Below are 14,492 nucleotides of genomic sequence, written 5' to 3' on the forward strand. Positions count from 1 at the left end.
GCCTAGGTTTAGGGTTAGGGTTAGGGTTACGCCTAGGGTTAGCATCTCGGAAAGCACAAAGCCCCCAGCTCCAGGCACACTGCAGCTGCGAAAGGCATCCCAAGGGGAGCGCAAAACTGCCACAAGATGCCTGCCTCCACGGCTTTTTCCTTGGGAGCAGCCCTAGGCCAGGCCTGCTTTTCCTGCCTAGGGTTAGGGTTCGGGTTAGGGTTAGGGTTACGCCTAGGGTTAGCATCTCGGAAAGCACAAAGCCCCCAGCTCCAGGCACACTGCAGCAGCGAAAGGCATCCCAAGGGGAGCGCAAAACTGCCACAAGATGCCTGCCTCCACGGCTTTTTCCTTGGCAGCAGCCCTAGGCCAGGCCTGCTTTTCCTGCCTAGGGTTAGGGTTAGGGTTAGGGTTAGGGTTACGCCTAGGGTTAGCATCTCGGAAAGCACAAAGCCCCCAGCTCCAGGCACACTGCAGCTGCGAAAGGCATCCCAAGGGGAGCGCAAAACTGCCACAAGATGCCTGCCTCCACGGCTTTTTCCTTGGCAGCAGCCCTAGGCCAGGCCTGCTTTTCCTGCCTAGGGTTAGGGTTAGGGTTAGGGTTAGGGTTACGCCTAGGGTTAGCATCTCGGAAAGCACAAAGCCCCCAGCTCCAGGCACACTGCAGCTGCGAAAGGCATCCCAAGGGGAGCGCAAAACTGCCACAAGATGCCTGCCTCCACGGCTTTTTCCTTGGCAGCAGCCCTAGGCCAGGCCTGCTTTTCCTGCCTAGGGTTAGGGTTAGGGTTAGGGTTAGGGTTACGCCTAGGGTTAGCATCTCGGAAAGCACAAAGCCCCCAGCTCCAGGCACACTGCAGCTGCGAAAGGCATCCCAAGGGGAGCGCAAAACTGCCACAAGATGCCTGCCTCCACGGCTTTTTCCTTGGCAGCAGCCCTAGGCCAGGCCTGCTTTTCCTGCCTAGGGTTAGGGTTAGGGTTAGGGTTAGGGTTACGCCTAGGGTTAGCATCTCGGAAAGCACAAAGCCCCCAGCTCCAGGCACACTGCAGCTGCGAAAGGCATCCCAAGGGGAGCGCAAAACTGCCACAAGATGCCTGCCTCCACGGCTTTTTCCTTGGCAGCAGCCCTAGGCCAGGCCTGCTTTTCCTGCCTAGGGTTAGGGTTAGGGTTACGCCTAGGGTTAGCATCTCGGAAAGCACAAAGCCCCCAGCTCCAGGCACACTGCAGCTGCGAAAGGCATCCCAAGGGGAGCGCAAAACTGCCACAAGATGCCTGCCTCCGCGGCTTTTTCCTTGGCAGCAGCCCTAGGCCAGGCCTGCTTTTCCTGCCTAGGGTTAGGGTTAGGGTTAGGGTTAGGGTTACGCCTAGGGTTAGCATCTCGGAAAGCACAAAGCCCCCAGCTCCAGGCACACTGCAGCTGCAAAAGGCATCCCAAGGGGAGCGCAAAACTGCCACAAGATGCCTGCCTCCACGGCTTTTTCCTTGGGAGCAGCCCTAGGCCAGGCCTGCTTTTCCTGCCTAGGGTTAGGGTTCGGGTTAGGGTTAGGGTTACGCCTAGGGTTAGCATCTCGGAAAGCACAAAGCCCCCAGCTCCAGGCACACTGCAGCTGCGAAAGGCATCCCAAGGGGAGCGCAAAACTGCCACAAGATGCCTGCCTCCACGGCTTTTTCCTTGGCAGCAGCCCTAGGCCAGGCCTGCTTTTCCTGCCTAGGGTTAGGGTTAGGGTTAGGGTTAGGGTTACGCCTAGGGTTAGCATCTCGGAAAGCACAAAGCCCCCAGCTCCAGGCACACTGCAGCTGCGAAAGGCATCCCAAGGGGAGCGCAAAACTGCCACAAGATGCCTGCCTCCACGGCTTTTTCCTTGGCAGCAGCCCTAGGCCAGGCCTGCTTTTCCTGCCTAGGGTTAGGGTTAGGGTTAGGGTTAGGGTTAGGGTTACGCCTAGGGTTAGCATCTCGGAAAGCACAAAGCCCCCAGCTCCAGGCACACTGCAGCTGCGAAAGGCATCCCAAGGGGAGCGCAAAACTGCCACAAGATGCCTGCCTCCACGGCTTTTTCCTTGGCAGCAGCCCTAGGCCAGGCCTGCTTTTCCTGCCTAGGGTTAGGGTTAGGGTTAGGGTTAGGGTTACGCCTAGGGTTAGCATCTCGGAAAGCACAAAGCCCCCAGCTCCAGGCACACTGCAGCTGCGAAAGGCATCCCAAGGGGAGCGCAAAACTGCCACAAGATGCCTGCCTCCACGGCTTTTTCCTTGGCAGCAGCCCTAGGCCAGGCCTGCTTTTCCTGCCTAGGGTTAGGGTTAGGGTTAGGGTTAGGGTTACGCCTAGGGTTAGCATCTCGGAAAGCACAAAGCCCCCAGCTCCAGGCACACTGCAGCTGCGAAAGGCATCCCAAGGGGAGCGCAAAACTGCCACAAGATGCCTGCCTCCACGGCTTTTTCCTTGGCAGCAGCCCTAGGCCAGGCCTGCTTTTCCTGCCTAGGGTTAGGGTTAGGGTTAGGGTTAGGGTTAGGGTTACGCCTAGGGTTAGCATCTCGGAAAGCACAAAGCCCCCAGCTCCAGGCACACTGCAGCTGCGAAAGGCATCCCAAGGGGAGCGCAAAACTGCCACAAGATGCCTGCCTCCGCGGCTTTTTCCTTGGCAGCAGCCCTAGGCCAGGCCTGCTTTTCCTGCCTAGGGTTAGGGTTAGGGTTAGGGTTACGCCTAGGGTTAGCATCTCGGAAAGCACAAAGCCCCCAGCTCCAGGCACACTGCAGCTGCGAAAGGCATCCCAAGGGGAGCGCAAAACTGCCACAAGATGCCTGCCTCCACGGCTTTTTCCTTGGGAGCAGCCCTAGGCCAGGCCTGCTTTTCCTGCCTAGGGTTAGGGTTAGGGTTAGGGTTACGCCTAGGGTTAGCATCTCGGAAAGCACAAAGCCCCCAGCTCCAGGCACACTGCAGCTGCGAAAGGCATCCCAAGGGGAGCGCAAAACTGCCACAAGATGCCTGCCTCCACGGCTTTTTCCTTGGGAGCAGCCCTAGGCCAGGCCTGCTTTTCCTGCCTAGGGTTAGGGTTAGGGTTACGCCTAGGGTTAGCATCTCGGAAAGCACAAAGCCCCCAGCTCCAGGCACACTGCAGCTGCGAAAGGCATCCCAAGGGGAGCGCAAAACTGCCACAAGATGCCTGCCTCCACGGCTTTTTCCTTGGCAGCAGCCCTAGGCCAGGCCTGCTTTTCCTGCCTAGGGTTAGGGTTAGGGTTAGGGTTAGGGTTACGCCTAGGGTTAGCATCTCGGAAAGCACAAAGCCCCCAGCTCCAGGCACACTGCAGCTGCGAAAGGCATCCCAAGGGGAGCGCAAAACTGCCACAAGATGTCTGCCTCCACGGCTTTTTCCTTGGCAGCAGCCCTAGGCCAGGCCTGCTTTTCCTGCCTAGGGTTAGGGTTAGGGTTAGGGTTAGGGTTACGCCTAGGGTTAGCATCTCGGAAAGCACAAAGCCCCCAGCTCCAGGCACACTGCAGCTGCGAAAGGCATCCCAAGGGGAGCGCAAAACTGCCACAAGATGCCTGCCTCCACGGCTTTTTCCTTGGCAGCAGCCCTAGGCCAGGCCTGCTTTTCCTGCCTAGGGTTAGGGTTAGGGTTAGGGTTAGGGTTACGCCTAGGGTTAGCATCTCGGAAAGCACAAAGCCCCCAGCTCCAGGCACACTGCAGCTGCGAAAGGCATCCCAAGGGGAGCGCAAAACTGCCACAAGATGCCTGCCTCCACGGCTTTTTCCTTGGCAGCAGCCCTAGGCCAGGCCTGCTTTTCCTGCCTAGGGTTAGGGTTAGGGTTACGCCTAGGGTTAGCATCTCGGAAAGCACAAAGCCCCCAGCTCCAGGCACACTGCAGCTGCGAAAGGCATCCCAAGGGGAGCGCAAAACTGCCACAAGATGCCTGCCTCCACGGCTTTTTCCTTGGCAGCAGCCCTAGGCCAGGCCTGCTTTTCCTGCCTAGGGTTAGGGTTAGGGTTACGCCTAGGGTTAGCATCTCGGAAAGCACAAAGCCCCCAGCTCCAGGCACACTGCAGCTGCGAAAGGCATCCCAAGGGGAGCGCAAAACTGCCACAAGATGCCTGCCTCCACGGCTTTTTCCTTGGCAGCAGCCCTAGGCCAGGCCTGCTTTTCCTGCCTAGGGTTAGGGTTAGGGTTAGGGTTAGGGTTACGCCTAGGGTTAGCATCTCGGAAAGCACAAAGCCCCCAGCTCCAGGCACACTGCAGCTGCGAAAGGCATCCCAAGGGGAGCGCAAAACTGCCACAAGATGCCTGCCTCCACGGCTTTTTCCTTGGCAGCAGCCCTAGGCCAGGCCTGCTTTTCCTGCCTAGGGTTAGGGTTAGGGTTAGGGTTAGGGTTACGCCTAGGGTTAGCATCTCGGAAAGCACAAAGCCCCCAGCTCCAGGCACACTGCAGCTGCGAAAGGCATCCCAAGGGGAGCGCAAAACTGCCACAAGATGCCTGCCTCCACGGCTTTTTCCTTGGCAGCAGCCCTAGGCCAGGCCTGCTTTTCCTGCCTAGGGTTAGGGTTAGGGTTAGGGTTAGGGTTACGCCTAGGGTTAGCATCTCGGAAAGCACAAAGCCCCCAGCTCCAGGCACACTGCAGCTGCGAAAGGCATCCCAAGGGGAGCGCAAAACTGCCACAAGATGCCTGCCTCCACGGCTTTTTCCTTGGCAGCAGCCCTAGGCCAGGCCTGCTTTTCCTGCCTAGGGTTAGGGTTAGGGTTAGGGTTAGGGTTACGCCTAAGGTTAGCATCTCGGAAAGCACAAAGCCCCCAGCTCCAGGCACACTGCAGCTGCGAAAGGCATCCCAAGGGGAGCGCAAAACTGCCACAAGATGCCTGCCTCCGCGGCTTTTTCCTTGGCAGCAGCCCTAGGCCAGGCCTGCTTTTCCTGCCTAGGGTTAGGGTTAGGGTTAGGGTTAGGGTTACGCCTAGGGTTAGCATCTCGGAAAGCACAAAGCCCCCAGCTCCAGGCACACTGCAGCTGCGAAAGGCATCCCAAGGGGAGCGCAAAACTGCCACAAGATGCCTGCCTCCACGGCTTTTTCCTTGGCAGCAGCCCTAGGCCAGGCCTGCTTTTCCTGCCTAGGGTTAGGGTTAGGGTTAGGGTTAGGGTTAGGGTTACGCCTAGGGTTAGCATCTCGGAAAGCACAAAGCCCCCAGCTCCAGGCACACTGCAGCTGCGAAAGGCATCCCAAGGGGGGCGCAAAACTGCCACAAGATGCCTGCCTCCACGGCTTTTTCCTTGGCAGCAGCCCTAGGCCAGGCCTGCTTTCCCTGCCTAGGGTTAGGGTTAGGGTTAGGGTTAGGGTTAGGGTTAGGCCTAGGGTTAGCATCTCGGAAAGCACAAAGCCCCCCGCTCCAGGCACACTGCAGCAGCGAAAGGCATCCCAAGGGGAGCGCAAAACTGCCACAAGATGCCTGCCTCCACGGATTTTTCCTTGGCAGCAGCCCTAGGCCAGGCCTGCTTTTCCTGCCTAGGGTTAGGGTTAGGGTTAGGGTTAGGGTTACGCCTAGGGTTAGCATCTCGGAAAGCACAAAGCCCCCAGCTCCAGGCACACTGCAGCTGCGAAAGGCATCCCAAGGGGAGCGCAAAACTGCCACAAGATGCCTGCCTCCACGGCTTTTTCCTTGGCAGCAGCCCTAGGCCAGGCCTGCTTTTCCTGCCTAGGGTTAGGGTTAGGGTTAGGGTTAGGGTTACGCCTAGGGTTAGCATCTCGGAAAGCACAAAGCCCCCAGCTCCAGGCACACTGCAGCTGCGAAAGGCATCCCAAGGGGAGCGCAAAACTGCCACAAGATGCCTGCCTCCACGGCTTTTTCCTTGGCAGCAGCCCTAGGCCAGGCCTGCTTTTCCTGCCTAGGGTTAGGGTTAGGGTTACGCCTAGGGTTAGCATCTCGGAAAGCACAAAGCCCCCAGCTCCAGGCACACTGCAGCTGCGAAAGGCATCCCAAGGGGAGCGCAAAACTGCCACAAGATGCCTGCCTCCATGGCTTTTTCCTTGGCAGCAGCCCTAGGCCAGGCCTGCTTTTCCTGCCTAGGGTTAGGGTTAGGGTTAGGGTTAGGGTTACGCCTAGGGTTAGCATCTCGGAAAGCACAAAGCCCCCAGCTCCAGGCACACTGCAGCTGCGAAAGGCATCCCAAGGGGAGCGCAAAACTGCCACAAGATGCCTGCCTCCATGGCTTTTTCCTTGGCAGCAGCCCTAGGCCAGGCCTGCTTTTCCTGCCTAGGGTTAGGGTTAGGGTTAGGGTTAGGGTTACGCCTAGGGTTAGCATCTCGGAAAGCACAAAGCCCCCAGCTCCAGGCACACTGCAGCTGCGAAAGGCATCCCAAGGGGAGCGCAAAACTGCCACAAGATGCCTGCCTCCACGGCTTTTTCCTTGGCAGCAGCCCTAGGCCAGGCCTGCTTTTCCTGCCTAGGGTTAGGGTTAGGGTTAGGGTTAGGGTTACGCCTAGGGTTAGCATCTCGGAAAGCACAAAGCCCCCAGCTCCAGGCACACTGCAGCTGCGAAAGGCATCCCAAGGGGAGCGCAAAACTGCCACAAGATGCCTGCCTCCACGGCTTTTTCCTTGGCAGCAGCCCTAGGCCAGGCCTGCTTTTCCTGCCTAGGGTTAGGGTTAGGGTTAGGGTTAGGGTTACGCCTAGGGTTAGCATCTCGGAAAGCACAAAGCCCCCAGCTCCAGGCACACTGCAGCTGCGAAAGGCATCCCAAGGGGAGCGCAAAACTGCCACAAGATGCCTGCCTCCACGGCTTTTTCCTTGGCAGCAGCCCTAGGCCAGGCCTGCTTTTCCTGCCTAGGGTTAGGGTTAGGGTTAGGGTTAGGGTTAGGGTTACGCCTAGGGTTAGCATCTCGGAAAGCACAAAGCCCCCAGCTCCAGGCACACTGCAGCTGCGAAAGGCATCCCAAGGGGAGCGCAAAACTGCCACAAGATGCCTGCCTCCACGGCTTTTTCCTTGGCAGCAGCCCTAGGCCAGGCCTGCTTTTCCTGCCTAGGGTTAGGGTTAGGGTTAGGGTTAGGGTTACGCCTAGGGTTAGCATCTCGGAAAGCACAAAGCCCCCAGCTCCAGGCACACTGCAGCTGCGAAAGGCATCCCAAGGGGAGCGCAAAACTGCCACAAGATGCCTGCCTCCACGGCTTTTTCCTTGGCAGCAGCCCTAGGCCAGGCCTGCTTTTCCTGCCTAGGGTTAGGGTTAGGGTTAGGGTTAGGGTTACGCCTAGGGTTAGCATCTCGGAAAGCACAAAGCCCCCAGCTCCAGGCACACTGCAGCTGCGAAAGGCATCCCAAGGGGAGCGCAAAACTGCCACAAGATGCCTGCCTCCACGGCTTTTTCCTTGGCAGCAGCCCTAGGCCAGGCCTGCTTTTCCTGCCTAGGGTTAGGGTTAGGGTAGGGTTAGGGTTACGCCTAGGGTTAGCATCTCGGAAAGCACAAAGCCCCCAGCTCCAGGCACACTGCAGCTGCGAAAGGCATCCCAAGGGGAGCGCAAAACTGCCACAAGATGCCTGCCCTCCGCGGCTTTTTCCTTGGCAGCAGCCCTAGGCCAGGCCTGCTTTTCCTGCCTAGGGTTAGGGTTACGCCTAGGGTTAGCATCTCGGAAAGCACAAAGCCCCCAGCTCCAGGCACACTGCAGCTGCGAAAGGCATCCCAAGGGGAGCGCAAAACTGCACAAGATGCCTGCCTCCACGGCTTTTTCCTTGGCAGCAGCCCTAGGCCAGGCTGCTTTTCCTGCCTAGGGTTAGGGTTAGGGTTAGGGTTAGGGTTAGGGTTAGGGTTACGCCTAGGGTTAGCATCTCGGAAAGCACAAAGCCCCCAGCTCCAGGCACACTGCAGCTGCGAAAGGCATCCCAAGGGGAGCGCAAAACTGCCACAAGATGCCTGCCTCCACGGCTTTTTCCTTGGCAGCAGCCCTAGGCCAGGCCTGCTTTTCCTGCCTAGGGTTAGGGTTAGGGTTAGGGTTAGGGTTACGCTAGGGTTAGCATCTCGGAAAGCACAAAGCCCCCAGCTCCAGGCACACTGCAGCTGCGAAAGGCATCCAAGGGGAGCGCAAAACTGCCACAAGATGCCTGCCTCCACGGCTTTTTCCTTGGCAGCAGCCCTAGGCCAGGCCTGCTTTTCCTGCCTAGGGTTAGGGTTAGGGTTAGGGTTAGGGTTACGCCTAGGGTTAGCATCTCGGAAAGCACAAAGCCCCCAGCTCCAGGCACACTGCAGCTGCGAAAGGCATCCCAAGGGGAGCGCAAAACTGCCACAAGATGCCTGCCTCCACGGCTTTTTTCCTTGGCAGCAGCCCTAGGCCAGGCCTGCTTTTCCTGCCTAGGGTTAGGGTTAGGGTTAGGGTTAGGGTTACGCCTAGGGTTAGCATCTCGGAAAGCACAAAGCCCCAGCTCCAGGCACACTGCAGCAGCGAAAGGCATCCCAAGGGGAGCGCAAAACTGCCACAAGATGCCTGCCTCCACGGCTTTTTCCTTGGCAGCAGCCCTAGGCCAGGCCTGCTTTTCCTGCTAGGGTTAGGGTTAGGGTTTAGGGTTAGGGTTACGCCTAGGTTAGCATCTCGGAAAGCACAAAGCCCCCAGCTCCAGGCACACTGCAGCTGCGAAAGGCATCCCAAGGGGAGCGCAAAACTGCCACAAGATGTCTGCCTCCACGGCTTTTTCCTTGGCAGCAGCCCTAGGCCAGGCCTGCTTTTCCTGCCTAGGGTTAGGGTTAGGGTTAGGGTTAGGGTTACGCCTAGGGTTAGCATCTCGGAAAGCACAAAGCCCCCAGCTCCAGGCACACTGCAGCTGCGAAAGGCATCCCAAGGGGAGCGCAAAACTGCCACAAGATGCCTGCCTCCACGGCTTTTTCCTTGGCAGCAGCCCTAGGCCAGGCCTGCTTTTCCTGCCTAGGGTTAGGGTTAGGTTAGGGTTAGGGTTACGCCTAGGGTTAGCATCTCGGAAAGCACAAAGCCCCCAGCTCCAGGCACACTGCAGCTGCGAAAGGCATCCCAAGGGGAGCGCAAAACTGCCACAAGATGCCTGCCTCCACGGCTTTTTCCTTGGCAGCAGCCCTAGGCCAGGCCTGCTTTTCCTGCCTAGGGTTAGGGTTAGGGTTAGGGTTAGGGTTACGCCTAGGGTTAGCATCTCGGAAAGCACAAAGCCCCCAGCTCCAGGCACACTGCAGCTGCGAAAGGCATCCCAAGGGGAGCGCAAAAACTGCCACAAGATGCCTGCCTCCACGGCTTTTTCCTTGGCAGCAGCCCTAGGCCAGGCCTGCTTTTCCTGCCTAGGGTTAGGTTAGGGTTAGGGTTAGGGTTACGCCTAGGGTTAGCATCTCGGAAAGCACAAAGCCCCCAGCTCCAGGCACACTGCAGCTGCGAAAGGCATCCCAAGGGGAGCGCAAAACTGCCACAAGATGCCTGCCTCCACGGCTTTTTCCTTGGCAGCAGCCCTAGGCCAGGCCTGCTTTTCCTGCCTAGGGTTAGGGTTAGGGTTAGGGTTAGGGTTACGCCTAGGGTTAGCATCTCGGAAAGCACAAAGCCCCCAGCTCCAGGCACACTGCAGCTGCGAAAGGCATCCCAAGGGGAGCGCAAAACTGCCACAAGATGCCTGCCTCCACGGCTTTTTCCTTGGCAGCAGCCCTAGGCCAGGCCTGCTTTTCCTGCCTAGGGTTAGGGTTAGGGTTAGGGTTAGGGTTACGCCTAGGGTTAGCATCTCGGAAAGCACAAAGCCCCCAGCTCCAGGCACACTGCAGCTGCGAAAGGCATCCCAAGGGGAGCGCAAAACTGCCACAAGATGCCTGCCTCCACGGCTTTTTCCTTGGCAGCAGCCCTAGGCCAGGCCTGCTTTTCCTGCCTAGGGTTAGGGTTAGGGTTACGCCTAGGGTTAGCATCTCGGAAAGCACAAAGCCCCCAGCTCCAGGCACACTGCAGCTGCGAAAGGCATCCCAAGGGGAGCGCAAAACTGCCACAAGATGCCTGCCTCCACGGCTTTTTCCTTGGCAGCAGCCCTAGGCCAGGCCTGCTTTTCCTGCCTAGGGTTAGGGTTAGGGTTAGGGTTAGGGTTACGCCTAGGGTTAGCATCTCGGAAAGCACAAAGCCCCCAGCTCCAGGCACACTGCAGCTGCGAAAGGCATCCCAAGGGGAGCGCAAAACCTGCCACAAGATGCCTGCCTCCACGGCTTTTTCCTTGGCAGCAGCCCTAGGCCAGGCCTGCTTTTCCTGCCTAGGGTTAGGGTTAGGGTTAGGGTTAGGGTTACGCCTAGGGTTAGCATCTCGGAAAGCACAAAGCCCCCAGCTCCAGGCACACTGCAGCTGCGAAAGGCATCCCAAGGGGAGCGCAAAACTGCCACAAGATGCCTGCCTCCACGGCTTTTTCCTTGGCAGCAGCCCTAGGCCAGGCCTGCTTTTCCTGCCTAGGGTTAGGGTTAGGGTTAGGGTTAGGGTTACGCCTAGGGTTAGCATCTCGGAAAGCACAAGCCCCCAGCTCCAGGCACACTGCAGCTGCGAAAGGCATCCCAAGGGGAGCGCAAAACTGCCACAAGATGCCTGCCTCCACGGCTTTTTCCTTGGCAGCAGCCCTAGGCCAGGCCTGCTTTTCCTGCCTAGGGTTAGGGTTAGGGTTTACGCCTAGGGTTAGCATCTCGGAAAGCACAAAGCCCCCAGCTCCAGGCACACTGCAGCTGCGAAAGGCATCCCAAGGGGAGCGCAAAACTGCCACAAGATGCCTGCCTCCATGGCTTTTTCCTTGGCAGCAGCCCTAGGCCAGGCCTGCTTTTCCTGCCTAGGGTTAGGGTTAGGGTTAGGGTTAGGGTTACGCCTAGGGTTAGCATCTCGGAAAGCACAAAGCCCCAGCTCCAGGCACACTGCAGCTGCGAAAGGCATCCCAAGGGGAGCGCAAAACTGCCACAAGATGCCTGCCTCCATGGCTTTTTCCTTGGCAGCAGCCCTAGGCCAGGCCTGCTTTTCCTGCCTAGGGTTAGGGTTAGGGTTAGGGTTAGGGTTACGCCTAGGGTTAGCATCTCGGAAAGCACAAAGCCCCCAGCTCCAGGCACACTGCAGCTGCGAAAGGCATCCCAAGGGGAGCGCAAAACTGCCACAAGATGCCTGCCTCCACGGCTTTTTCCTTGGCAGCAGCCCTAGGCCAGGCCTGCTTTTCCTGCCTAGGGTTAGGGTTAGGGTTAGGGTTAGGGTTACGCCTAGGGTTAGCATCTCGGAAAGCACAAAGCCCCCAGCTCCAGGCACACTGCAGCTGCGAAAGGCATCCCAAGGGAGCGCAAAACTGCCACAAGATGCCTGCCTCCACGGCTTTTTCCTTGGCAGCAGCCCTAGGCCAGGCCTGCTTTTCCTGCCTAGGGTTAGGGTTAGGGTTAGGGTTAGGGTTACGCCTAGGGTTAGCATCTCGGAAAGCACAAAGCCCCCAGCTCCAGGCACACTGCAGCTGCGAAAGGCATCCCAAGGGGAGCGCAAAACTGCCACAAGATGCCTGCCTCCACGGCTTTTTCCTTGCAGCAGCCCTAGGCCAGGCCTGCTTTTCCTGCCTAGGGTTAGGGTTAGGGTTAGGGTTAGGGTTAGGGTTACGCCTAGGGTTAGCATCTCGGAAAGCACAAAGCCCCCAGCTCCAGGCACACTGCAGCTGCGAAAGGCATCCCAAGGGGAGCGCAAAACTGCCACAAGATGCCTGCCTCCACGGCTTTTTCCTTGGCAGCAGCCCTAGGCCAGGCCTGCTTTTCCTGCCTAGGGTTAGGGTTAGGGTTTAGGGTTAGGGTTACGCCTAGGGTTAGCATCTCGGAAAGCACAAAGCCCCCAGCTCCAGGCACACTGCAGCTGCGAAAGGCATCCCAAGGGGAGCGGCAAAACTGCCACAAGATGCCTGCCTCCACGGCTTTTTCCTTGGCAGCAGCCCTAGGCCAGGCCTGCTTTTCCTGCCTAGGGTTAGGGTTAGGGTTAGGGTTAGGGTTACGCCTAGGGTTAGCATCTCGGAAAGCACAAAGCCCCCAGCTCCAGGCACACTGCAGCTGCGAAAGGCATCCCAAGGGAGCGCAAAACTGCCACAAGATGCCTGCCTCCGCGGCTTTTTCCTTGCAGCAGCCCTAGGCCAGGCCTGCTTTTCCTGCCTAGGGTTAGGTTAGGGTTAGGGTTAGGGTTTACGCCTAGGGTTAGCATCTCGGAAAGCACAAAGCCCCCAGCTCCAGGCACACTGCAGCTGCGAAAGGCATCCCAAGGGGAGCGCAAAACTGCCACAAGATGCCTGCCTCCACGGCTTTTTCCTGGCAGCAGCCCTAGGCCAGGCCTGCTTTTCCTGCCTAGGGTTAGGGTTAGGGTTAGGGTTAGGGTTACGCCTAGGGTTAGCATCTCGGAAAGCACAAAGCCCCCAGCTCCAGGCACACTGCAGCTGCGAAAGGCATCCAAGGGGAGCGCAAAACTGCCACAAGATGCCTGCCTCCATGGCTTTTTCCTTGGCAGCAGCCCTAGGCCAGGTCTGCTTTTCCTGCCTAGGGTTAGGGTTAGGGTTAGGGTTAGGTTACGCCTAGGGTTAGCATCTCGGAAAGCACAAAGCCCCAGCTCCAGGCACACTGCAGCTGCGAAAGGCATCCCAAGGGGAGCGCAAAACTGCCACAAGATGCCTGCCTCCACGGCTTTTTCCTTGGCAGCAGCCCTAGGCCAGGCCTGCTTTTCCTGCCTAGGAGGTAGGGTTAGGGTTAGGGTTAGGGTTACGCCTAGGGTTAGCATCTCGGAAAGCACAAAGCCCCCAGCTCCAGGCACACTGCAGCTGCGAAAGGCATCCCAAGGGGAGCGCAAAACTGCCACAAGATGCCTGCCTCCACGGCTTTTTCCTTGGCAGCAGCCCTAGGCCAGGCCTGCTTTTCCTGCCTAGGGTTAGGGTTAGGGTTAGGGTTAGGGTTACGCCTAGGGTTAGCATCTCGGAAAGCACAAAGCCCCCAGCTCCAGGCACACTGCAGCTGCGAAAGGCATCCCAAGGGTGAGCGCAAAACTGCCACAAGATGCCTGCCTCCACGGCTTTTTCCTTGGCAGCAGCCCTAGGCCAGGCCTGCTTTTCCTGCCTAGGGTTAGGGTTAGGGTTAGGGTTAGGGTTAGGGTTACGCCTAGGGTTAGCATCTCGGAAAGCACAAAGCCCCCAGCTCCAGGCACACTGCAGCTGCGAAAGGCATCCCAAGGGGAGCGCAAAACTGCCACAAGATGCCTGCCTCCACGGCTTTTTCCTTGGCAGCAGCCCTAGGCCAGGCCTGCTTTTCCTGCCTAGGGTTAGGGTTAGGGTTAGGGTTAGGGTTACGCCTAGGGTTAGCATCTCGGAAAGCACAAAGCCCCAGCTCCAGGCACACTGCAGCTGCGAAAGGCATCCCAAGGGAGCGCAAAACTGCCACAGATGCCTGCCTCCACGGCTTTTTCCTTGGCAGCAGCCCTAGGCCAGGCTGCTTTTCCTGCTAGGTTAGGGTTAGGGTTAGGGTTAGGGTTACGCCTAGGGTTAGCATCTCGGAAGCACAAAGCCCCCAGCTCCAGGCACACTGCAGCTGCGAAAGGCATCCCAAGGGGAGCGCAAAACTGCCACAAGATGCCTGCCTCCACGGCTTTTTCCTTGGCAGCAGCCCTAGGCCAGGCCTGCTTTTCCTGCCTAGGGTTAGGGTTAGGGTTAGGGTTAGGGTTAGGGTTACGCCTAGGGTTAGCATCTCGGAAAGCACAAAGCCCCCAGCTCCAGGCACACTGCAGCTGCGAAAGGCATCCCAAGGGGAGCGCAAAACTGCCACAAGATGCCTGCCTCCACGGCTTTTTCCTTGGCAGCAGCCCTAGGCCAGGCCTGCTTTTCCTGCCTAGGGTTAGGGTTAGGGTTAGGGTTAGGGTTACGCCTAGGTTAGCATCTCGGAAAGCACAAGCCCCCAGCTCCAGGCACACTGCAGCTGCGAAAGGCAATCCCAAGGGGAGCGCAAAACTGCCACAAGATGCCTGCCTCCACGGCTTTTTCCTTGGCAGCAGCCCTAGCAGGCCTGCTTTTCCTGCCTAGGGTTAGGGTTAGGGTTAGGGTTAGGGTTACGCCTAGGGTTAGCATCTCGGAAGCACAAAGCCCCAGCTCCAGCACACTGCAGCTGCGAAAGGCATCCCAAGGGGAGCGCAAAACTGCCACAAGATGCCTGCCTCCACGGCTTTTTCCTTGGCAGCAGCCCTAGGCCAGGCCTGCTTTTCCTGCCTAGGGTTAGGGTTAGGGTTAGGGTAGGGTTACGCCTAGGGTTAGCATCTCGGAAAGCACAAAGCCCCCAGCTCCAGGCACACTGCAGCTGCGAAAGGCATCCCAAGGGGAGCGCAAAAACTGCCACAAGATGCCTGCCTCCACGGCTTTTTCCTTGGCAGCAGCCCTAGGCCAGGCCATGCTTTTCCTGCCTAGGTTAGGGTTAGGGTTAGGGTTTACGCCTAGGGTTAGCATCTCGGAAAGCACAAAGCCCACAGCTCCAGGCACACTGCAGCTGCGAAAGGCATCCCAAGGGGAGCGCAAAACTGCCACAAGATGCCTGC

Source organism: Fringilla coelebs (assembly GCF_963513975.1).
Source record: "Fringilla coelebs genome assembly, chromosome: 15".
Lineage (NCBI taxonomy): Eukaryota > Metazoa > Chordata > Aves > Passeriformes > Fringillidae > Fringilla > Fringilla coelebs.